Consider the following 24192-nt stretch of genomic DNA (forward strand, 5'->3'; position numbering starts at 1 on the left):
TTGATAAGTAAATCTAGAATGGAAAGCATTTCCAATGGAAGAAATAGAATAATCCAAAGTTTCAGGTGAGAAATCAAGAGACCAGTGTGAAGTATATAGGTCAGTTTTGTAATAAAAGAAGAAAGTATGGTATAGATGAGCTGAAGCCCCAGAATTATCATTAGTATCAGCAACTATTTCGTAGGCCACCTACTATATGAAAGATAATATCCCAAGTTATGAGGGAGATACAGATGGGAATTATATGTGATATTAGAAACCCTACAAGATTACAGGCTCATTAAGAGGATTCAGACAATAAGATTATATACCACGTCTTTGTGCGAGATATAAAAATGCTGTAACTAAAAGCAAAGTGTTTATGATAATATTCTTGCCAAAATCTCTTGTGGGAAATTAAAAGGACACTTCTCAACTTTTGGCAGTAAATCTTTTTTAAAAAAAAAAAAAATTGTATTGGCAAACTGAATTAGGTTCTGAAGGCAAGACTCTCTAGTATTGGCAAGTTGCAAATAAATGCCCCATGTTGACTAAAAACACAAATCCATAATCGTTCAACCTAACTCAGTAAGAAACCACATTTAAAAATGTATAGATCTCAGCTTCAAATGAAAAGGTATTTCTGTCATGATTCTACCACATGTTCATACACTTCTGAAACAACTCAGTATAGCTTTCTTAGCTACTGACTTCAGATGGCATTTCTAATAACTGGTGGCTTTATTTGTTCAGATGAAGTGACTCAATTAAAAACATAATTAACAAAACAGCATGCAGGTTTTCAAATTTACTGCCGTACAACTAAGCAAATGAAGAGTGTCCCACATTATTATGTATTTGGGAGGAAGTAACAAATATCTACTGTGTGGCTGATCTTGGTTATGTGTGTGAGGCAGAAATGTTGCAGGTCAGCATCAAGCCCCAACTCAGAGAAAAACCTCTCCTACAAAGGTCAAACACCCAATGAAATTGTCCATCTGGGAAGTGAGAATTTTGAAGACAGACCTAAATTTGTTAACTGATCTGTTACAGACTATTAAATTTGTGCCAGAAAAAGAATTGATTATTGCAAGACAAGTTCCTGAACGACCCTAGAGACTCAGCTCTTCCTCCTTTCTCTATTGTAGTTCAAGGGCAACTGCAGAATGTGCTGCGAATGCAACATCCTGAGATAAAGAGAAACTATTAGAACAGTTCAGGCTCTGTTCTCATCCCTCTTAGAAGAGGATGTCCTGCAATGCTTTAGCTCGGAAATTCCGGTTACCCCGGATATAAAACCAGGGTGAAATGGGTTTTGAGGGCCCCTCAGCTGCAGTGTGATATGGGGCACATGTACACAAGACTTCACCTGCCTTGGGCAGTTTTCATGAGGTTGGGGACCTGCCTTGCCATTGATTCCAGGCTTCTATTGTCCCTTGCTGCCTATCTGTGAGTAATATAGTTGCTTTGCTTCACTTGTGTGAGTGTTTTGTTTCACCAGACTCATGCAAGTTAACTAATACTGGTGCATGGTATTGGTGAAGTCTTTAGAGTCCTCTCCTAGGATGTACACCAGTGCACAGTGAACTTGCTTCACAATTATTGCTTTTAACAGAAAAAAAAAAGATCACAAAAAATATTTACTCAGTAAAGTTTGATTGTGTCTGAAAAGCTGTACCAGTTTTCTCAGTCTGATACTTAGAAATATCAGAGCCTTAATGAAATAGTATTCTATTTACAATTCAATGGAACCACTCAAAAAAACTACCAGAATTGATAAGTGAGTTTAGTAAAGGGTTACAGGATTCAAGGTGAGTACACATATATAAATTATACAACTATATGTTTACAAAATATGTATCTGTCAAATGAATTTTATCTATAACACATAAAGAATATTTACAACTCAATAGTCATAAGAACACTTAATAAAGACTATGGGCAAAAAAACTGGACACTTTATCAAAGAAGATACACAGATGGCAAATGAGCACATGAAAAGATGCCCAGCACTATTAGGAAAACTCTTCAATATGATACCACTATGGAGCCCACTCAACTAACCAAAATTTACAGACTGACCAAACCAAGTGTTGGCAAAAATGTGGAACTTTAACTCTCATACTTTACTGGTAGGACCATAAAATCATTGCAACCACTATTGAACACATTTTAGATTTTCCTTAAGGATATTAAAATACACCTATCATACAACCCAGCCACTTTTCCCATGAAAAATGAAAACTTAGGTCTGCACTAAGGCATACACAAATGTTTATAGCAGCTTGCTTTATTTGTAATAGCCAAAAATGGTAATAACCAAAATGTCTATCAACAGGTAAATTGATGAATAAATTGTAGTATAGTCAAACAATGTTATCCCAAGCAAGAAAAAAAATTTTTTTGAGACAAGGTCTCACTCTGCCACCCAGGATGGAGTGCAGTGGCACGATCATGGCTCACTGCAGCCTTAACCTTCCAGGTTCAAACAATCCTCCCACCTCAGCCTCTCAAGTAGCTGGGACTACAGGCACATGTCACCACACTTGGCTAATTTTTCTATTTTTCATATAGATAAGGTACCACTATGCTGCTGAAGCTGGTCTCAAATTCCTGGGTTCAAGTGATCCTTCTGGCTAAGCCTCCCAAAGTGCTTGGATTACAAGCATAAGCCACCATGCCCAGGCAAAAAATATGTATCTAGATAGATAGATAGATAGATAGATAGATAGATAGATAGATAAATAGACAGACAGACAGATAGATAGATGCAGTAGCATGTTGCATGACCTAAACTAAAATATTAAACACAAATTCATTTTTTAAAAAATGACTACTAATCAGAAAGCAAGATTGTCAAATTAGATAAACAAGCAAGACCCAATTGTATGCTATCTAGAAGAGATCTATTTTAAATATATATATTTTCTAAAAGGTTGAATCTGAAAGGATGGGAGAAGTTATTTCACAGAAATAGTCATGAGAAAGATGGTGTGGCTCTAACAGTATTAGTCAATTTCGACTTCAAAATAGAATTTACAAAATAAAGAGGGTTATTTTATAATTAGAGAGGTTTATATTGATCTGAAAAACATAACAATACCGAATGGATTTGCAAACAACAAACTTTCAAAATACAAGGATTAACTTGGCCGGGCAGGGTGGCTCACAACTGTAATCCCAGCACTTTGGGAGGCCAAAGCAGGTGGATCACTTGAGGTCGGAGCTTGAAACCAACCTAGCCAACATGGTGACACCCCATCTCTACTAAAATTACAAGAACTTAGCCGGGCATGGTGGCGCACACCTGTAATCCCAGCTACTCGGGAGGCAGAAGCAGGAGAATTGCTTGAACCTGGGAGGCAGAGGTTGCAGTGAGCCGAGATCACACCATTGCACTCCAGCCTGGGTGACAAAGTGAGACTCCATCTCAAAACAATAACAATAATAATAATAAAATAAACAGATCAATCCAGAATCATAACCTGAAGTTTAAAAACAAACTGAGAAATTCACATGAGTAGAAAAAAGTCAGTATGAATGAACCTGACCTGTTACCAAAACCTGAAAACATATTACAAGAAATTATATACCAATATCCTAATAAACATAAACATTAAAATCTTTTAAAAATATTACTAAACCAAGTCCAACAAATACAAACCTAAAGCTAATAAATCATAGCTAGTGATGTTTACTCTAGGATGCAAGGTTGATTTAACAATTGAATGTCCATGTATTTTACCACTTTAATACAATACTGAAATAATGGAGAAAAACCGCATGGTCATCTAATCAGTCAGAGGAAAAATATTTGATCAAACTCAATATTATTTCCTGATGAAATTAAGATTCACTAAAATTAGAAAACTGCTGTATTAAATTTTCTTTTACATTGGAATTTAATAATTACCCAAGTATGTTCATAGAATTTAAGAAAAGCTTCCAGAGGAGCATAATTTTGAGTTTAGTCTAATATAGCAGATTAAGTTAGAAGAGGAAGGACCTTCAGGAAAAGATGTAGATTTGAGTAAGTGCGATCTATTTCAGACGTCAACAATTAGTTAAATATTGCTGGAGCATCCATGAGAAAAATTGGAAATAAGAAATAAGCTATAGAGATAGAAAAGACTAAGCTTATGTTTCTTGCTTGTCATATACAAGGGTTACGTAAAAAATTTAGTGACGCTATATTTTAAGAAATATGGATCCATGAAGAATTTTGAACAAAGAAAGGCCACTATTAGATGTGAATTTCTGAAAGAACACTCAGCAGGCAATAAGCAGAGTGACTGGAGGTTGATGAGGCTAAAGCCAGAGGGGCTGACAGAGGGCCACTTGACTTAGTACAGGTCAAACATTACAGACTTAAACTGTGACTTTGAAAAAAGTTGCTGAGAAGAAAATAAGTTAAATTTTTTAGGAGATAAACTTATTGGACTTATCAAATTAATTGAATATTTGATGAAAGGAGAAATCTAGGATATCTCCCAGATTTCTGATCCTCAATCCAGAGATAAATTGTCAACATACAGAATATGGGTTCATAAACGGCTCCCTAAGTAATGCATGCTATGAGCTATACTAAGGAAAATAGTCTAAGCATCTGACATATGTTAAATGTGATTTAATTCTTAGAAAATCTAATTACTTACGTTCTTTTACTCTCCCTACTTTTAATAGTAATAATTATGGCTTACATAAGTAAGTAAAGTTAAGGAAAGGTAGTAAAGTTCTGTTTGGATACATTTAATTTAAGATGCCAGTAGGACATCTGGATTGAAATAGTTGGTAGATAATGGCTCTGGAAGAGAGCTCTAGTCTGGAGATAGAAATTAAAGCATTGTTAAAATATATTTGAGTAAGTAGGAGGATTTAGTATTGCCCAAGGAGACTACCGAATAAGAAGACATAGAGTAAGGACTGAAGAAGTAAGCAAGAGGCGAGAATTTTAGTTATATAAGTGAATTAGGGGACTTAGGGGTAGCAGCCAGAGGAGAAATAAGACACAAGCAAAGAGAGCAAACAGAATCCATGCAAACTGGGGCTGTGCGTGGTGGCTCATGCCTGTAATCCCAGCAATTTGGGAGGCCGAGGCAGGTGGATCACTTGAGGCCAGGAGCTCAAGACCAGCCTGACCAACATGGCAAAACCCTGTCTCTACTAAAAATACAAAAAAAAAAAAAAAAAAAAAAAATGCTGAGTGTGGTGGCACGCGCCTGTAATCCCAGCTACTTGGGAGGCTGAGGCCCAAGAATCAGTTAAACTTGGGAGGCAGAGGCTGCAGTGAGCTGAGATCGTGCCACTGCACTCCAGCCTGGGCAACAGAGCATGGCTTTGTCTCAAAAAAAAAAAGGAAATTTTCAAAAAAATAAGAATGAAGACCAAGGCCAAATTCTTCAGAGAGGTGATCCCTAGGGATTAGCAATAAAAAGTCACTAATAACCTTAATGAGAGGAGTTTTAATGAAATTGTGAAGTTAAAATATCATATAGCTGTTCAGAAATAATCATTCATTTAAGATAACATTGGTTTAGAGACTATTTCTTGACTACTGGATAGCCTGTGTTATTCAGCCAAGTTATGTTAGAACAGCCTAATAAATATGCCACGTGACCTAATGAAAGTCTTCAAGAGCTCATAGAACATAAAGGAAAAGACTGTCCAATGTCAAGGAACCAAGTGCCAACTAAGGGGGCTGGTATCACTCAAAAGAAACTTAGAAATAGAATCCTATGTGATTGTTTCAGATTTTGGTTAAAGTGATAAAGCTTTTACTCATAAAAGAGTAAGAAATAAGAGACCATCTCATTGCTTTCATTTATGATTCAAGGAGCTCAAGGAAGAAAATCAGCTACTGTGTGCTTTTATAAAGCTCTAAGGATGATATCTACACCTCTCTTCAGAACCTCTTGCTGTGCAAGGCTACTCTCAGGGCCAGTAGTGTGGGCCTCACCCAGGTGCTTGTTAGAAATGCAGACTCTCAAGCCTTACTCCAGCACTTTTGAATGAGAATTTCCATTTTGATGAGATTAAGATCCCCAGCTGAACTCTTATTTCTGCACATGAAAGTTTGAGAAACTCTTCTAAACCACAATTTCTTTAAGAATAAAAAAATTCAATGTTTGGTAATTAGTTGCTTGATGACTTATTTAATTTATTTATGGCCCAACTTCTTCAAATAAGTGTTTAAGACACTTTTAAAGATATATATGCACTCTAGAACAATTTAAAAGTAAAAAAAAAAATAAATAAAGACCAAGGGAAATAAGAATAGGAACATTTAATAACCAATATGTATGAAAGACTTTGCCTGTGCTAAGAGCTTTATATCTTTTATTTTCACAATAACTTTAGAAAGTAACAATATTATTTCAGTTTTACAGGTGAGGAAAATGTGAGTTAGAGAATTTAAGTAACTTGCCTAAGATTACAAAGTGTTATAAACAGGGTTTGAACTCAGGCCTGCTTAACACCAAACTACACCTGTGCTCTCAATCACAAAATTAAACAGTAAGGTCAAAACATAAAACCTGTGTGTACTCAAATCTATTTATAATGACTTACTCTACATTTGGCTTTAAATGTTCTAGAAGCTCATGTGAATAGAAAATATCAGTGATTACAACATTCAGAAAGTCTGTATTTAATTTTCTGCCTGTCATAACATTAACTGCGTGGTAGAAGAGAGCTATCACTTTTGTTTTTAGAGAAGCTATGTATTCTTACAAAAGTATGAGCTATGTAAAACCTCAACAGAATGAAATGCATACCATGACAGTAAGGTCCTGTTTCTTAGCTAATGTGTATATACGATATATCCAGAGAGTTTTTAATATTGTAGCATAATCTTATACAAATAGATGACTTTAATTTATTATTTTTAAATAGAAGACTGATTATTATTCTGAACTAGAAAATGAGGAGGTAGGTGTACAAGCAGTAGCAGAGAAGCAGAACAGAGAGTCAGGAACTTGCTCCCTCATCATGTCCATCAGCCATGATAGTCAGAGCAGCCAGCCCCTTAGGCTTTTTGGAGGCCATTAAAAATATTTGAGATATAAAGAAAAAAAATGATGTAACTAAAACAAGAAAATACCAAGAGTTGAATTAATAATGTGATTAAAAATGGGTACACAACAAAGCATCACATTAATAAAGTATGACATTTAACAATCAGAAAGTTTGCTATATTTAAAAGTCATCTTTAGATTAGATTTTCTCTCTTTGCAAGGATTTTTCAATATACTTAGTGATGATCTAAAAATAAATTAATTGGAGGCAAATAATTTCCAAAAGCAAAATTGCAAATAATTTCTACTCCAGAAAATGTAGGTTTGTATGTGTGTGTATGGAGACATATGTATCTCCCACAAAAATATTAGAAGTCCTGGCCCTTAGCATAGGTACCAAAGTGAATAAGGATGAGGCCACTTGATTTCCAGAGCTCCTAGTTTCTCCGCTGTCTGTAATTTAGGTCGTGTGCTAGACTAGAGTGGAGCAGGAAATATCAAAGAGCCTGAAGGCTACCCCCTCCACTCCCACCTCCACTCCACAAATGATGTAAAATCCCATCCCACACAGTTCCCACACTGCTAGGAAGTGTCCACATGGGTACTAAGGCACAGCAAGGTAAAGATGAGATGTGTATTTTCTTCGTTTAGCTGGCAAAAAATAGGTTATTAATGCCTGGTTCCATACGAGGAACAAAACCCTAGAATAATCGAACAATTGCCCAGGAAGCCATTTGGATTGAAGTTAGCTACTCCTTCAAGAACGGAAGAGCTGAACTTGCCAGCTTTGATTTGCACGCCTTTCAGCTACTATTTCCAGCCGATTCAGTTCATACAACTCCAGCTTTCATTTAGGGCTGAGCTCATTGACTAAAAAAATAAAGAAGAACTGAAAAAAAGAAAAAAACGAGAAAAGAAATCAAGGAAAGGCTTCATTGATTATTCAGAGTGTTGCTTTGGGAAAGAGAAAAATCTTGTTAGAAGCCTGGCAAACTTATTTCATTAGAGACCTAGTGACATCTTCCGAAACTAGAACATTACATGAGGTTAGTTTAAAACTTCAAGTGGCCTTATAGTTTGATAAGGATACCCATCCTCATCCACTCTGCTACATTATTTGCATTCTTCACCATACTTTTCGCAATGGTGTAAGATTTGCTACTAAAAAATATGCCAAAAGAAAGAAAGAAAGGTGACTTATTAGAAATTAGAAATGCTAAAATCAGGCACGGTGATTCTGATCACTCACTGTATCCTCTAAAAGCCCACTTTTCTTTTCTTCTAACATGGTCATTTGGACCTCATTTTCACCATCCTCCTCCCTCATACACATAGTCCTACTCAATCTCCTTCTACCTAATGATTTAATGCATGCAGTGTTGATAAATGAATGTGAAAATGAGCATCAGATTTTTTTTTTTTTTTTTTTTTTTTTTGAGACAGAGTCTCTGTCGCACAGGCTGGAGTGCAGTGGCGCGATCTCGGCTCACTGCAAGCTCCGCCTCCCAGGTTCACGCCATTCTCCTGCCTCAGCCTCTCCGAGTAGCTGGGACTACAGGAGCCCGCCAACACACCCGGCTAATTTTTTGTATTTTTTAGTAGAGACAGGGTTTCACCGTGGTCTCGATCTCCCAACTTCGTGATCCGCCCGCCTCGGCCTCCCAAAGTGCTGGGATTACAAGCGTGAGCCACCGCGCCCGGCCGAGCATCAGATTTTATAATGGTATGTACGAATCGATTGCTTCCTGTCCCTTCAGGAAGACCCTTCCCGGTCTTCTGAAGTTCTGCACAGTTACCATGTCAAAAAGGAAGAGGTCTTTTATTTTTCTTTCTTTTTTTTTAACTTTCTTTCCTTGGAAGCATCAAATGCTCCCGCTCACTGACCTCTCTCCTTCTCAGAAATAATTAGCCTAAAAGCTAAAACTACCATGGAAATTTATCAAAGAGTAACTAAAAGATCAAAATGGTTTGATCATGCCAAATAAACCTCATTTAGTTCTGTGAGAAAGTGGTTAATAATAGTGATGTTATTGCCATAGAGTATCTTGGTTTCAGGAAATTATTTGACAAATACCCTGAAAATATACCACTAAGATAATGGTGTTTTCGTTAGGCAATAATATTATGAGGTACATACACTGTTAGATGACTACATTCTGGAGAAGTCAACTTGGAGAGGTGGCTACAAGAAATTGATAGAAGATTCCCTCCTTCACTTAATAATTAGAATAAAAACATCAAAAGGATTCTAGTTCAAGCAGGAACATAAAATTGGAATAAATGTGGAATTACATTGGTGAGAGAATCAATATTAACTATATTCTCAATGAAGTAAATACTGACTTGAAATAAATTAACATCTAAGAATAACTTTAAAATCCTGCATTTGAATACATTTAAGTCAAAAACTTAAATAAATATTAGAAAGTAACTTGTTTCACATTGGTTCATAGGATACACTGACGGTATTACCTGACTACAAGTTTAATATATATATATAAATGATAAGTATACATAAAAAAGCAAAGCTAATGAGCAAATCAGTACATTCCATTTTTGAGAACCTCAAATTGGTAGAAAGTTCTTCCTTATATTGAGCTGGATTCTATACACTAAATTTCACTTAATTTTTCTCAGTGAGAAATGAGGTTGAATTCCTAGCAACCCATACATAGATAATAGGATACAGAATTAACTCTAATTATAATATAATGTATCTGATGTGACTATGAAGCAGGAACTAACACTCAAATAGATTAGAGACTATTACCTTGCAGTTGCAAATTTTAACTGAATTTAAAGTAGTTGCTAACCTAAGCCAGGCGCGGTAGACCACGCCTGTAATCCCAGCACTTTGAGAGGCCAAGGTGGGCGGATCACCTGAGGTTAGGAGTTCGAGACCAGCCTGGCCAACATGGTAAAACCTCGTCTCTACTAAAAATACAAAAATTAGCCAGACATGGTGGCGTGTGCCTGTAGTCCCAGCTACTCAAGAGGCTGAGGCAGGAGAATCACTTGAACCTGGGAGGTGGAGGTTGCAGTGAACCGAGATGGCATGATTGCACGCCAGCCTAGGCAACAGAGTGAGACTCCATCTCAAAAATAAAAATAAAAATAAAGTAGTTGCTAACCTAGATCACAGTATTTCCTTTAGACCATATAATAACATCTTTGTTTAACTGGAGTGTAAATCCAGCAACTGCGTGTATCTAGAAATATGTGTCCTATATCATCTTTCTACCCCTGTCTCCAGTAAAGTGCCTAGGCACATGGCAAATGGTAAATAAGTGAATGCATTTTAAAAGACTGACCAGCCAAACCCAATGAAACAATAGCATGTGGCTGATACTCTTAGAATATCAATCATTATCTTTTGAATTTTATGTATATTCTACAGTCTTGGTTATCTGGTTTTCACATACATAGGAAATAGAAGGAAGGAAAATAAATGCTACAGCCAAGTATATTGGTATCCAATCAAAATAAAAGAAAACATGGGGAAATTATTTTTTAAAACTCATATGCACCTCGTTTAGAGTCATTTAGGGTGGAGTCAAATAACTCCCAATAACTCAGTTTACCCTAATAGAAGCACCCACAGACTTCACAATATTGATATTAAGATAGATAAAGTCATTGAGGTATATTTATAAGGCATTATAAGGCATTTATAAGGCAATAGGGGAAAGTATTGCAATACGTTTTATAAGACTATACCTGCAAGGTTTGATAGTTGAAAAAATTAGTACATAAAGGCATGAACCCTTAGCTCTCTAAAGAAACCCCACTATTCATGGTTACTTGCTCCCTCTGGTCTACTGTTTCATTACACTTTTAGAAAATCTCGATAGCAACTCATGTTACCAGCTTCCAGTAAGAGATCTTTCTTATGATCAATTCCTATTTTCACCCCAATTATCATAATACCCCAGAGGGGTAGAATAAGAACATCACATCCAACTTATGTATATGTAAACCAAATTAACACACGTAAGAGGAAAACAGGAGAAAAGTGAGCCAGTCTATCCATCGAAGATAAATAATTTCCTTTTTACTTAATTATTCATTTAGACTGAACAAATTTATAGTGTGAATGCATAATAAATACCAGGTACCAGGCTGAGTGATGCAAATGTAGAGACAAGCACCTCGACTGGGAAAATACATAAATATTTGGAAGAATAGTTTCAGAATGAGTTAAAAATCAGAAGTTACCATATATATGGTACTAAACTTTCTTCTTCAAAGCATGTTTCCATACTTAGTTGGACTAAATAAGCCTTAACTACTTTTCAGCCCCCAACTGCTATGATTCTATCTTGCTCAATTCTACAAAATCACTGTGAGATAAACATGGCAGGCATTGTTAATTTGCAGTTAATGGACTATAAAATTGAAGATTTAATAGATTGCATAACTTACTCCCAACCACACAGATAGTTAATACCAAAGCCAGATAAGAACTTAACTTGATTTGAGTCCTAATTATTCTATTTATTATGTAAAAACTCTCATTCGTGCTTCATGAAAGTAATCATCAGCTATCCCATTTCATAGATTGAAATCTCTGTGCTATGTTTACAAAGCAGCACATTGAATAAACGAGGCTTGTTCCCCCAAATGATGTAATATTTGCTGTTTGGTTAGTAAAAAGTTTCTGCTGCCTCCTTTGGCATTTCACATGCACAATTTATGAAAGTAGTTGCTAACCTCTACTTATAGTGCTGCTTTCAAATAACTTCTATTTCCAGAGGACTTGTAAAAAGTAATTTAAGTGGCCCAAACCTGATCACTATGTATATTTAAAGCTTGTCAGCTATTGTTGGTATGACATGGAGTTCCTTTCTGCTTAGGGTCACCCAGGATGTGAAATAAGTAAGACAAAATATGCTTTTTTTTTTTCAGAGAATTTTAAAAAGGGAGTGACCTTAAATTGGTCCCTAAACTCCTAATCCAACAACCAGAATTTGTTTAGTTCTGTTATATACAAGATTCTGTGGACATATAAAATATACTATACGACCCTCATCCATAAAGAACCTAGACTAAAAACTTGAAGGTTTTCATGAACGTGTAACAGTGCCTATATTCAACATGACAAAATGTTCCATATAAAAGTCTTACAAATACATGATGATCTCACCTCAGTTTGAACTCTCTCTCTGATTACTTGATGACAATAAAAGATCTGATATTGTGTCAAGAAAGAATAAAGAAAAAAAAGGGCTTACATTGTATGTGCTCCAAAATGTCTATAGTACAGTTCATTCTGAAGCTGGGGGGGGCGCTATTAGATGACTTATTTTCTTTAATAATGTTTTTTCCAGATCATAAAAGACATATATGATAATTACTTTCAACAGTTGAGTTCCCCTAGAAAACCAACCAGAAAAATCTATTGACTAAGCAAAGCTAATTTTATTAAACCTACCACAGCAGCAAAGAGGATAATCTTGACTACATCTTAGTGTCTCAGAAGGAATAGGTAAAATAGGATATTTCCAGGGCTGTGGGGTCAGGTCTCAAGTGGTATAAGTTGAATCTTTCAAAGCAGGGAACTGATTAGGATTCAGCAAAGTTCACATTATAATAGTTTAGTGAGGTGAAGGTCTTAAAGTGAGTCTTAATAAATGAATTGTTTAATAAACAAGCTGTTGCCCTGAATAATTTGCTCAGATGAGTTAATTGTTTGGATATATTGGCTTTCAAAAATTTTATGATGCAACAAAGTTCTGAATTGGTTATACTGCCTCATTTTCCTGGCCAAACATTTGGTAAAATAATGAGAGTAACTCAGGAGCTCTGCCTGGTTTTCATCTCAATTTTGTCCCTCAGTTCTCCGGAGACATGAAACACACCTTGCCCACCCAGTTTCCTAATATGTTAAATGCAATTTGTAATTATTGTTTATGCTTTAAAGGATATCTGACCACATTCCAGGGGCCTCCAATGAAAACAGCACAGATTTTTATCATCAGATGTAGTTACTGAATTTTATCTAAAGCTAAATGTGTTTTTTAAATTTAGCATTAGGACCTTACAATCAAAGAATAAATATTTGCATAGAGATGGAAAAAAAATTGCTTCTCAGTCTTTTGGCTAAGATCAAGTGTAGAGATGGAAAATAACATTTATTTGGGGGGAAGAAGCCTTTTATTTGAAGTTTGAAAACTTTAGACCTATTATTCCTCAAGAAAACTAAAGTTATACATAACATATTCATTAATAATGATATTATTAGGGGAAAAGATTTTCAGTAAAAGTACAACAGGGGCAAAATCATACCTTCTGCTGGACGGTGGATTTAATTTTAAAACACCAGGAGAATATTTCAAATCAGATAATAACAAAAGCCTCCACACTGGATAATAATATAAACCTCCCCACTGAAATAATGTTAAGATTACTATTTATTTTGCACTTAATATGCAGGTGCTATGGTAAGATGTGTTTATATGCACACATAGTCTTATTTAATAGTCGCAATCACCTTGCAAAGTAGGTAGTATTATTACCATTTACAGATGGAAAAGAGAATCAAACAGGTTCAGCATGTCACTCAACTCAGGAGAAGTGGTAAAAGCAAGATTCAAACTTGGTATATTTGATTTCTAAACATATTCTCAAGATTAATAAAAGAAGGGAAGATAGCTATTGTCATGAAATTAGAGCCTTGGTATTGAAATGTGATCTCTCAGCACCCTAGCACTTTATCTTTCAAATGACTTTTACACTGGAGGGTTTCTTTTTTATCAAAGGGAAAGAGCAGTCCTGTGAATCATTGGAAGAGAACTTTGGCTTTCAGGTGTTTGTTAGGCAGAATTAAAAGATACTCCCAAGAACACACGACTTCGCTTATCGATCGAGCAACCACGAATCCAAGTGTTGCTGTAAAGGGATTTCACAGATGACATTAAGTTTCCAAATCAGTCAACCTTAAAATAGGGATATTATCTAGGTGGCCCTGACCTAATTACATGAGGCCATTAAATCTGAGTCTTGCGGTCAGAGACAGAGAAAGTCAGAAATTTCAACTGCGAGAGGGAGCTGGCCCAAGGAAATTCTGCTGGCTTTGAGATGGAAGGATCACGTGGCAAGGATGGTCTCTATGAGCTAAGTGGCCCACAGCTGACGGCAAGGAAAGAGGGACTTCATTCTTGCAACTGCAGCAAACTAAACATGGCTGATGATCTGAATCAGCTTGTAAGTTTGCTGTTCTGCAAAATTTCCAGAAAGAAGCACAGTTCAACCACCATCTTGATTTCAGTTTCAAGACCCTAAGCAGAGAACTCAATCACATCATACCTGAACTTCTGATTTACATAACTGTGAGTTAATCATAAGAATTGTTTTAAGTCATTACATTTATAGCAATTTGTTATATGGTGTATTAGTCTATTTTCATGCTGCTGATAAAGACATACTGGAGACCAGGCAATTTACAAAACAAAGAGGTTTAATTGGACTTACAGTTCCACATGGCTGGGGAATCCTCATCATCATGGTGGAAGGCAAGGAGGAGCAAATCACGTCCTACATGGACGGCAGCAGCCAAAAAGAGAGAGCTCCTACAGGGAAACTCCCCCTTTTAAAACTGTCAGATCTCTTGAGGCTTATTCACTATCATGAGAACAGCATGGGGAAGACCTGCCCCCATGATTCAATTACCTCCCACCAGGTCCCTCCCACAACATGTGGGAATTCAAGATGAGATTTTGGTGGGGACACAGCCAAACCACATCATATTGCAATAAAAACAAATGGTGTTCTAAATACTTTTAGGAAACAAGGGTTAACCTGTGATTAAGACTTTAATGGGTCTTCTGGTTAACTTGAAAATGAGCTTGCTTTATCTGTAAAAAATATGATAAATTTCCTGCAAACACATTTGCAAGAAAATATCAATAGTAGTAGGTTCATCAAATTCCTCTGATCATCTGATCATATGGAATTATAAATAAATAATGGTTATATTAATAATATGTAAGTAATGCTTTTGAGTGTCCAATGTATTACCACATTCATTGTATCACCTAGACCTTACTATAACCAAGTAGAGTAGACAAATTATTATTATTATCTCTTCTTATAGTGCAAGAAATAAATACACAGAACATGTGACTGACTCAAAACCAACTTCAAGAATTTAGAGGTGAGCTGGGGTGGCCAGTAGATGACATTCAAGGGCTTTTGACTTCCCTCAAAACCACATTTTATTTTCAGGGCTGACTTAAAATGTTTCAGCAAAACATGGGGTTATGTTCCGCTTTCCTATTCTCTTCCAATTTCAAAAAAATTAAAAATAACATATATTTTTACTTGAAATAAGTGTTTTTTACCCCACATCAAACGTTTCTCTTCATCACACAATGTGGAACATTTTAAAGATATTTTTTAAGCAATATTCAAACTGGTTTTGTAAAAGTTTGAACTATGGTTTCAAAATGATTGAAGCTGAATGATGAAAAATTGTCAGTAACCAATATGGGATTCATTAAATACATCTATAAAATATGACTAATAGTTTTGCACAAAAATTGTGATATATATTTATTCCCATAAGAAGTTGTTGATTCTGTCTGTATATTACAAACCCATTTTGTTTAAAAAAAGTACATATGTATACACACACATTCACACACACACACATGCAATATGCCCATTTTTTGAAAGAAGTTATTTGTGGAATGTGGGGCATTTAAAAATACTTTTCAAAATTTTATACATTTTATAAATGCTATATTTTATACTACATGTTTATTGTCAGAAAAAATGGCACTAAAGTCATTTTCATTTCACAAAATAATTTGATTGAAACTGTACATCAGTCTAATTGTATCAAAGCAACATTATAATTTTTTTTTCTTTTTTGCTTTTATTATTATTACTATAGACATATAACTGTACATATCCATCGGGTACAATGTGATATTTGTATACATGTATACAACAAATTATCAAATCAGGGTAATTAGCATATTTATTACCTTATTTTTCATTTCTTTATGTTGGGAACATTTAAAATCCACTCTTCTAGCTATTTGAAAATATACAATAAATTGCTAATTATAGTTACCCTATAGTGCTATAGAACACTCAAACTTATTCCTCCTATCTAGCTGTATTTTGTATTTCTTAGCCTACCTTTGGCTATCTCTTTCTTCCCCCTACCCTTTTCTGCTTCCAGTAAACACTATTCTGCTCTCTCCTTCTATGAGATTGATATTATTAAATATCCAAAAGTCTTTATGAAAGTTGAGAATTAAATGTAGAGCAGGGCTCACATCTTCATCAAATCTCTCTTTGTTCACATGAAGGCAGCTGGGCACCTGTACCTCACAGGCTGGGCATCTACAGCTTTAGTGACCACTGCCTATGGGTCTCTCATTGTCCTTGACCACCAGTATTGACTTGAGTATCAAGTGCCAGTTGACGTCCCCAATGACATCCCAGATGTGGTCAGACACTCAGAGTACCCAAGTGAGCCTGAGGCAACACTTATGTCCTCTGACGTAAGCGCTTCATATACTATGAAAATGCCATACTCTGAATTGAGTGTCCCATCTGAATTGCTGAAACATAAATTTCTAGCCAGAGGCAGTGAAATTAGAATGACTGTGGGTTCTTTCGACATACTTGAGAAGTAGATGTAACTTGGCTAGGGTTTCAACCCCTCACCTTTATTAGAATTAGATCCTTTGGCATCCTCCTCTAGTAACCCAATGGCATTCAGTCTCTGTGTTCCCTTGTGTCTGCAGAATAAAACTAGGATTCTGATAAAGTATGAGAAACCGTCAGTCTTTGCCTGCCCTGAACCAATAAAAATGCACATGAATTTTGCTACTTTATGTTCATTGCCACTGATGTAAACTATGGCCATACCTTGTTATTGGTGGGGGATTGGTTCCAGGAGCCCCGTGGAAACCAAAATCCATGAATGTTCAAGTCCCTGATATAAACCAGTATAGTATTTGCATATAACCCACACACATCGTCTGCATACTTTAATCATTTCTAGATTATTTATAATACTGATAGGATTTGGCCCTGTGTCCCCACACAAATCTCACCTTGAATTGTAGTAATTCCCATGTTATGGGAGGGACCTGGTGGGAGGTAAGTGAATCTTGGGGGAGGGTTTTTCCTGTGCTGTTCTCACGGTAGTGAATAAGTCTCATGAGATCTGATAGTTTTATAAAGGAGAGTTCCCCTGCATACGCCCTCCTGCCTGCCACCACGTAAGACGTCCCTTTGCTCTTCCTTCATCTTCTGCCATAATTGTGAGGCCTCTCCAGCCATGTGGAACTGTGAGTCCATTAAACCTCTTTCCTTTATAAATTACCCAGTCTCAGGTAAGTCTTTATTAGCAGCATGAGAACAGACTAATACAAATGCCTCATACAATGTGAACGCCATGTAAATGGCTGCTATACTGTATTGTTCAGGGAATAATGACAAGAACAAAAGACTGTACATGTTCAGTACAGATGCAACCGTCTGTTTTTCTCTCCTGAATATTTTCAATTCAGGGTTGGCTGAAATTCACCCACGTGGAACGCACAGAAAGGGAGGGCTGACTGTATTCCATTTAGGGTCAAGTGGGCGGGTGAGTTTTGCCATGTTGGTGGGGTCATTTTCCGAAAGGAAAAAAAGTAATCGAAATGTGAAATAACACAGTATTTTAGAAACTTGAAAAAGAAAATAACTGAATCTTTAGTCCTAACACCCTATCAGAATTGTTTTAATTTCTAATTACCTTCTATCCTTTACCCACATGCATATTCATTCATTTTTACATAGTTGCCATCTCATGACACTTACCATTTTGCATTCTTATCAAAATGTAACAAGCCACAAGGCTTTCCTTTACTCAAACCACTCCTGGTCTTCTAAATTGGTTACCATAAGTTGGGTCTTGTGATGGAGCTGAACACCTGAATTGGCTTAGGCCTAAAACTGCTCAACAGTGAAGCTGAGAGATGAAAGAGAAAAGGTAGAATCCATAAATAGATGGAGTGAAACTAGCTCCTACTTCCTGACTGAAGGGATGAGACACAGGTGATTGAAGCTAGTGTGTGTACATATGGGGGCAGCCATCCTTCCACCTCCCAAGCAGTATAACTATACTGAGGAAGAATTTAAAAAGCAAACACCCCTAAATACCTTTAAAAGTTATTCCTCATACAATTGACAAAGTTTCTGGGCTAGCATACTTGAAATGCTAGTAATTAGAGTGGAGTTACTTGTGCAGGGTGCTGAGGAAGACAGAAATATTTTATCTTGGAATGTGAAGCTGTGGATGATTCTACCATACTCAGCATCATAAAGATGGCAAACTCATGTCCTGACTTTACTTTTTTTAAAAATAGACTTTATTTCTAGCACAGTTTTAGGTTCACTGCAAAACAGAGTGGGAAATAGAGATTTCCTGTATACTCCCTGCCGCCGCACATGCATAACCTCCCCCATGATCAGCATCTCCCACCAGAGTGGTACATATGTTATAATTAATGAACTTTCGTTGACACATCATCACTCAAAGTCCATATTTACATTAGGGTTCATTCTTGGTGTCGCACATTCTATGGATTTGGACAAATGTAGAATGTATCCACCATTATAGCATCATACAGAGACGTTCCACTGCCCTAAAGACTGTCTGTGCTATGACCTCTCTTTTTAAATGGAATTATTTAAAATTGAAGGAAAAAAAGTTTTGATATATCGTGCAAGCAAAAAATGTTGACGGAGTATTACAAGTGTATCTTGAGTCTGTTCTTATACACGTATTTACAGAGTTTCACCGTCTTTTTCCCCTTTTATTTTACTTCCTAGAAAGGACTAATACTCATTTAGGAAAAATTTAGATATATAAAGGCTTCTATATTTTAGACCTTAGTTGCAAGCTGATTTCTTTTTATTATTGTTGTTGTTATTTTTTGCAGCTTAGCTGGATGGGGAGTTCTTCATTCTAGCCATAGCTCGGGTGTTGAATACAGTCTGCTTAGGTCCTTAGTAGGGCTGGTGATGGCCCATGAAGTGCCCTTGAACAAAATTTCAGAAGGCACCTCTTCCTCCAGGTGAACACAAGCCCACACAGGAGTACACTGGGCATCATACAGAGAAGTTCTCCCGACTCTCTCTCTGGCTTGGGCAGCCTTGTGCAGAGCACAATTTGCATCATGATAGACAATAGCCTTGGTCCTGACATTTAAGTTTCCTTTTAAAATTTAGACTCTGTCTGCTTTGCTTGGCAGTCAAGTATCTAGTCAAAAGCCAAATTAGAATCACCTACTCCCTACCAGGCCATCTCATGCCCCACCAAGAGAGTCTGGCCTGTTAGCAAGTTTCTCCGCCAACCACCTCAGCCACCAGAAAACAGGCCAACTTGCAGTTACTGAAAAGCCCAGTATATATTGTGTCTTGAACTCCCCTCAGTACTTCTAACTACGTATCCTTGTGGCATGTGTATTTGTACATTTGGAGAAATACGTAGAAGGCAAATGAAGATGTATGCCATTTCTATTAGCCAAATTATTTGAAATAGTAATAAAGATGGCTGTTTTAAGTGGGTGTGGGATTAGGTATGGGCGTCAGATATCACTGCTGTTTTGTTTTTCTTTTTTTATATAAAGTGGCTAACAGAATTTTAAGTTGGAACTCATGCTTTCAGAGAGTTTGGCAAACAATAAAAAAGAAATAAAATAACTTGCCCTGGGTCACCCATCTGGTGACTTATGTTGATGACAGAGTCAATCTTGTATCCCAACAATCTAGATCTCTCCTGTCTAACACAGTAGTCACTAGCCACTTGTGGCTATTAAGCCCATGAAATGTAAGTAGTCAGACTGGAAATGTACTATAAGTGTGAAGTACACATCAGATTTTAGAGATTCTATGAACAGAAAAAGAATGTAAAAATATCTCAAACATACTTATTCATTCAATCAGTCATTACACGTAGAACAATGAGTAACACAGGCTCAGTCCTGGCCTTTGTGGAGCTTGAAGTATAGTAGATATTATTCAAAGTATTCTTTTTTTATTGCTTGGACTTTCATATGAATCTTTTGATTATATATCTGATATTGATTATATATCTGATATTCTCAAGGCAGACACCATTGTAGCTCTGCTGAAATATCGAGGACGGGGATGTGAGCTAGGAGTACCTTACCAATTGCTGCCTGGCCAAGATGAAATTTCTCGTCTGTTCTAGAGCCTCATTTTTAAATGAAATAGGCACTAGTCCCATGTGACTGGTGAATACTTAAAATGTGGCTAGTCCGAATGGAGACATGGTGTAAGTGTAAAATACACATTGAATTTCAAAAGCAGTATGAAAAAAATGAATATAAAGTATATCATTCACAAGTTTATATTGAGTTAGATGGCAAAAAATATTTTGTATATATTGGATTAAATAAAATAAATTGTTAGAATTAATTTCATCTGTTTATTTTTCCTTTTTTTCACGTGGTTTTAAAAAAATTAAGATTACGTATGTGGCTCACATTATATTTGTATTGGCCAGTACTTCATATACTAATTTTTTCCACTTCACCAGTGCCAATAAGTATGTTAAATGGAGCTTTGCCCTCCAGAAAGCTCTGGAGCAAACGGATGAAGAAACTTGAACCTAGCTAGGGAAGTGTCAGCTGCCTCAGCCCCTGCTCCCACCTCTTTTTCTGCTTGAAATGAAGCAGAAAAGAAGGGTCACTTGAAGGGTCACTAGTACCTTGACTGATTAGTGAACAAGATTCAAAAGCCTGGGTAGCATGATGCCTCAGAGAGGCAGTAGAGTTTAATTGGAAAATTTCATTCCTTTGGTCTCAGAGTTCTTTCTCACTTACTTAATGAAAATTCCAAAGCAAATCATCAGATCTTGCTGAATCTCCATCTCTTTAAGTATTAAAAGAATCTGTCCTCTATTTCAGGTAGAATTGTAGCAAGTGAGATAAACGTATGTGAAATTATCTGATAAGTTGTAAACCATATTGCCATTATCATCATTTATAATAATCATGATAATAAATACTTCTGTAAGCAATCAAGAAAAACTGTGAGAGGTAAAAGATCAAAATACCATACTCCTGGAGAAATTCCAAAACCAAGAAAAATTCAGGTAGACATATTAAAACACTAATGTATAAATAGAAAGGTTGACAAAGGAAGAAGAGAGTTAAGGGAATGGGAAACAAGAGTGAAGGCAGGAGAAAGAGTAGAGACAACTTGGTTTTGGAGCTCACATCTCTACCAATTGCCAGATGCCAGGAGATCACTTTGATATTATCTGCCATTCCAATGAATATTCCCTTCTAGGCTCTATTAAAAAACAACTGATTAAAAATAAAACCCTCACCCTATTTATATTGTGGCCAATTGTTTGGGGATTTCTGTGGTGGCAGGGGGTGGAGAGTAGAACTCTGATTTCACACTGCATAAGTTGAAGCTTGTTGAAACAGAGGGGACTCTGTATAATTTCTGGCTTAGCAATACCAGGCACCACACCACTTAGTCCATAATTGCACACTAGTGAAACACAGAGGCTCCATTATTTTTCTGAGGATCGGAGCTGATCCTAACATTCCTGGCTCTCCACCAAACCCCCCAAATCGAAGCAGATTGGATGGCCTAAGAAGTCCTATGTAGATATAGGTTATGCTTGTAGTTGTCTGGGAAGTTTGTTATAGTGTGGAAAGTGGAGCTATTTTATGCTTACTTGAATGCACAAAAGATTCAAAAAGTATTCCAAATCAGAGCTAATTTAAATCAGCAAATACATTTTCCAGTGTGCGTGGCAAAGAGGTTGATGCCACAGGGAAATTCATAAAATGGAAAGAAACAGACTTTGCCCAAACAAGCTTGCATAAGATATGGACAGATAAAATAATGTTGACTAAAATACTTTTAAAAATAAGACATGTTATAAAATAGTACATGATCTTTTTTTTCTCCAAAAAATCTGTACCATCATTTTGCTCACATAAGCATAGTTAAATTTGGTTTGGGTATGGTCTGTGGGATAAAGGGGTATAGGCCATTACATATGTGGAGGTGGCGAAGCCACTGTGGATATCTAAGACACTGTGAGTAAACCTGTCTAAACAGAATGGAAGTTTTACATAGCAGCACTGGAAGAAGAGTCCCAGCAAGAGGCAGATGGCATACTCAAGTGGATGCATTGAGGATAATTTCATGAACGCATTATTTAAAATTGCATGAGCTGAGTTAAGGAACACCAAGGAGAGATGTTGGAACATACTGAGATGAGCAACAGAAAAAGATTTACCACCTTTAGATCTGAGGTGGAAACTAGAAGGGGTCATTGTCAGAATCTACAGAGAGAAGGAGAGAGCAGCCTGAGGAACAACCTGTAAATACTCACAACAATAACAACAAAACAGGCAATGAGGGAGAGAAATAAATAGCCCAAGCGCATTCTTATCCAACACTTTGAATTCCCGACAGTTCCTCTATTGGCCAAAGCAAAGCAGAAGGCAGACGGCAAACGAATCTATTGATTTTTCCATGAAGGTCAGCCTCCTGATAGAGCAGAATAAAGGTGGTAGGAGAGGAGAGCTGGAGGTGCAAATAGAAGATATCTAGAAGAGCTGATAAGTTAGATCAAGGGGATATCCAAGGGGCTAGAAGCTTTCCCATGGTGGGCAGGAATGGGGAATGTTCCCAGGTGTCATTTACTGTCTGCACCCACTAACCCTGTCACAAGCTTGTTCCACATCTATCTCTTATTGTTCACGTGTCAGAAATAGCTCACTCTGCAAGAACAGGGACCAGAAGCTGTCCTACTAAGTTCCAACATAAAGTACCTGGGTCAAGGATTAAGGAACAAGAATTGATAAAACATAGATCCACACGCAACTTTAAGAGCCTGTAAGGATTCTTAAGTGTAAAAACATTATTGTTTCTAATCTTGAATTTTTGACAGTCCTGAGGTTTGTGTTAATCCAAATTTTGATTAAATTTTGATTGAACTAATCCTCAACTCTGTATTCATTAGTTCAGTAAATATGCTTTAGATTTTCTTTTTCTTTTAACTTAGCCAAATATTGACCTGAAACTGTCCAAAAGTTTACTGAGTTTCTGATTAAATATTAAACAGAAAAAATGACTCCAAGCTATTTAGTATAGTAGCTTCTCTAATGTGGAAATTTATTTTTTTGCAGATTTTCTGATCCTTCCACAGGTTTTAACATAAAAATAACTAAAGAGTTATAAGCCTCTTATAATTCATGTTAAAAAATGCATGGGCACTGGGTGGCTAGTCACTGAGACACAGTGAGATCTGGTCAAAATTCTGTGCACACTCTTGGTGGCTCAGCACACCGTATTGAGAACAGATTGTTTCCATAGAGGCTCTACTTTATTCCTAGCTCTGTTGCCTATAATTATTGTAAAGCAGGACTATTTCCTGCCTTCCTGCCCAAAATAGCAGGAAGCATCCAACTCTGTCAACTCCCTTTGCTCTTGGCATCACCTCTCTGCAGGGGTTAGGGTTTCCTGCCAGGAATTTCAAAAAAAGTAACTGTTTTGGTTTCTTATCCAAAATTCAGCTTGCGAGCAAAGAAATGGAGCAAGATCTATAATATAGCCAGGGATTCGGAGAAATTACATGGCTTTAGGCCTGGTTAATAGCACCAAGCCGGGGCTAGACTCATTGTGAGAATCAGTTCCAGGTAAGACTTGGTGAGCTTTGGAGTAATTGGAAGCAACTGAACACTCTAAAGAGTGTTTTATTAAGTACCGATAGCAAAGAAAATATTCGTTACCCCTGGGGTTTAATGAAAAATTGCACTCAGCATTCCTACACACTTCCTCTATGGACCCATGCTACGTTTCCATGGGCACATCGTATTCACAGCCAGAATACTGTTCATCACTAATATGCCTAGCCCTACCTCCAGCCTTTGGTAGTTCCCGAGGTCACATCATTTAGGCATCCGGTGCCTAAAATGAATGTTGTCTAACTACAACAAAACTCTCAACTATCATAGCTAACATTAATTGGATTTTGTTGTTGTCGATGGTGGTGGTTATTCTTTTTGGCTCCAGGCATAATACTAAATGTTTTATATGCTTGTATCTCAGTTAATTTTACTATAACTCCATTAGGGGATGACTGTTAGTCCCCATTTTACAAACGGGGAAACTGAGTTTTAGAAAGATCCAGTCATTAGGC

At 36.6% G+C, this 24192-nt stretch overlaps 1 protein-coding gene and 1 non-coding gene across 3 annotated transcripts in view; one reads left to right on the forward strand and one right to left on the reverse strand.

Annotated features, from left to right (window-relative positions):
- The window catches only part of PTN (pleiotrophin), a 114533-nt gene that overhangs the window by 47539 nt on the left and 42802 nt on the right, over positions 1–24192 (reverse strand). The gene's annotated exons all lie outside the window — the stretch shown is intronic.
- LOC112134477 (small nucleolar RNA SNORD81) lies at positions 12116–12191 on the forward strand. Its single transcript, XR_002915899.1, has one exon. It is a non-coding gene; the product is annotated as a small nucleolar RNA SNORD81 (small nucleolar RNA).

This window comes from Pongo abelii, chromosome 6, assembly GCF_028885655.2.
Source record: "Pongo abelii isolate AG06213 chromosome 6, NHGRI_mPonAbe1-v2.0_pri, whole genome shotgun sequence".
Classification (NCBI taxonomy): Eukaryota; Metazoa; Chordata; class Mammalia; order Primates; family Hominidae; genus Pongo; species Pongo abelii.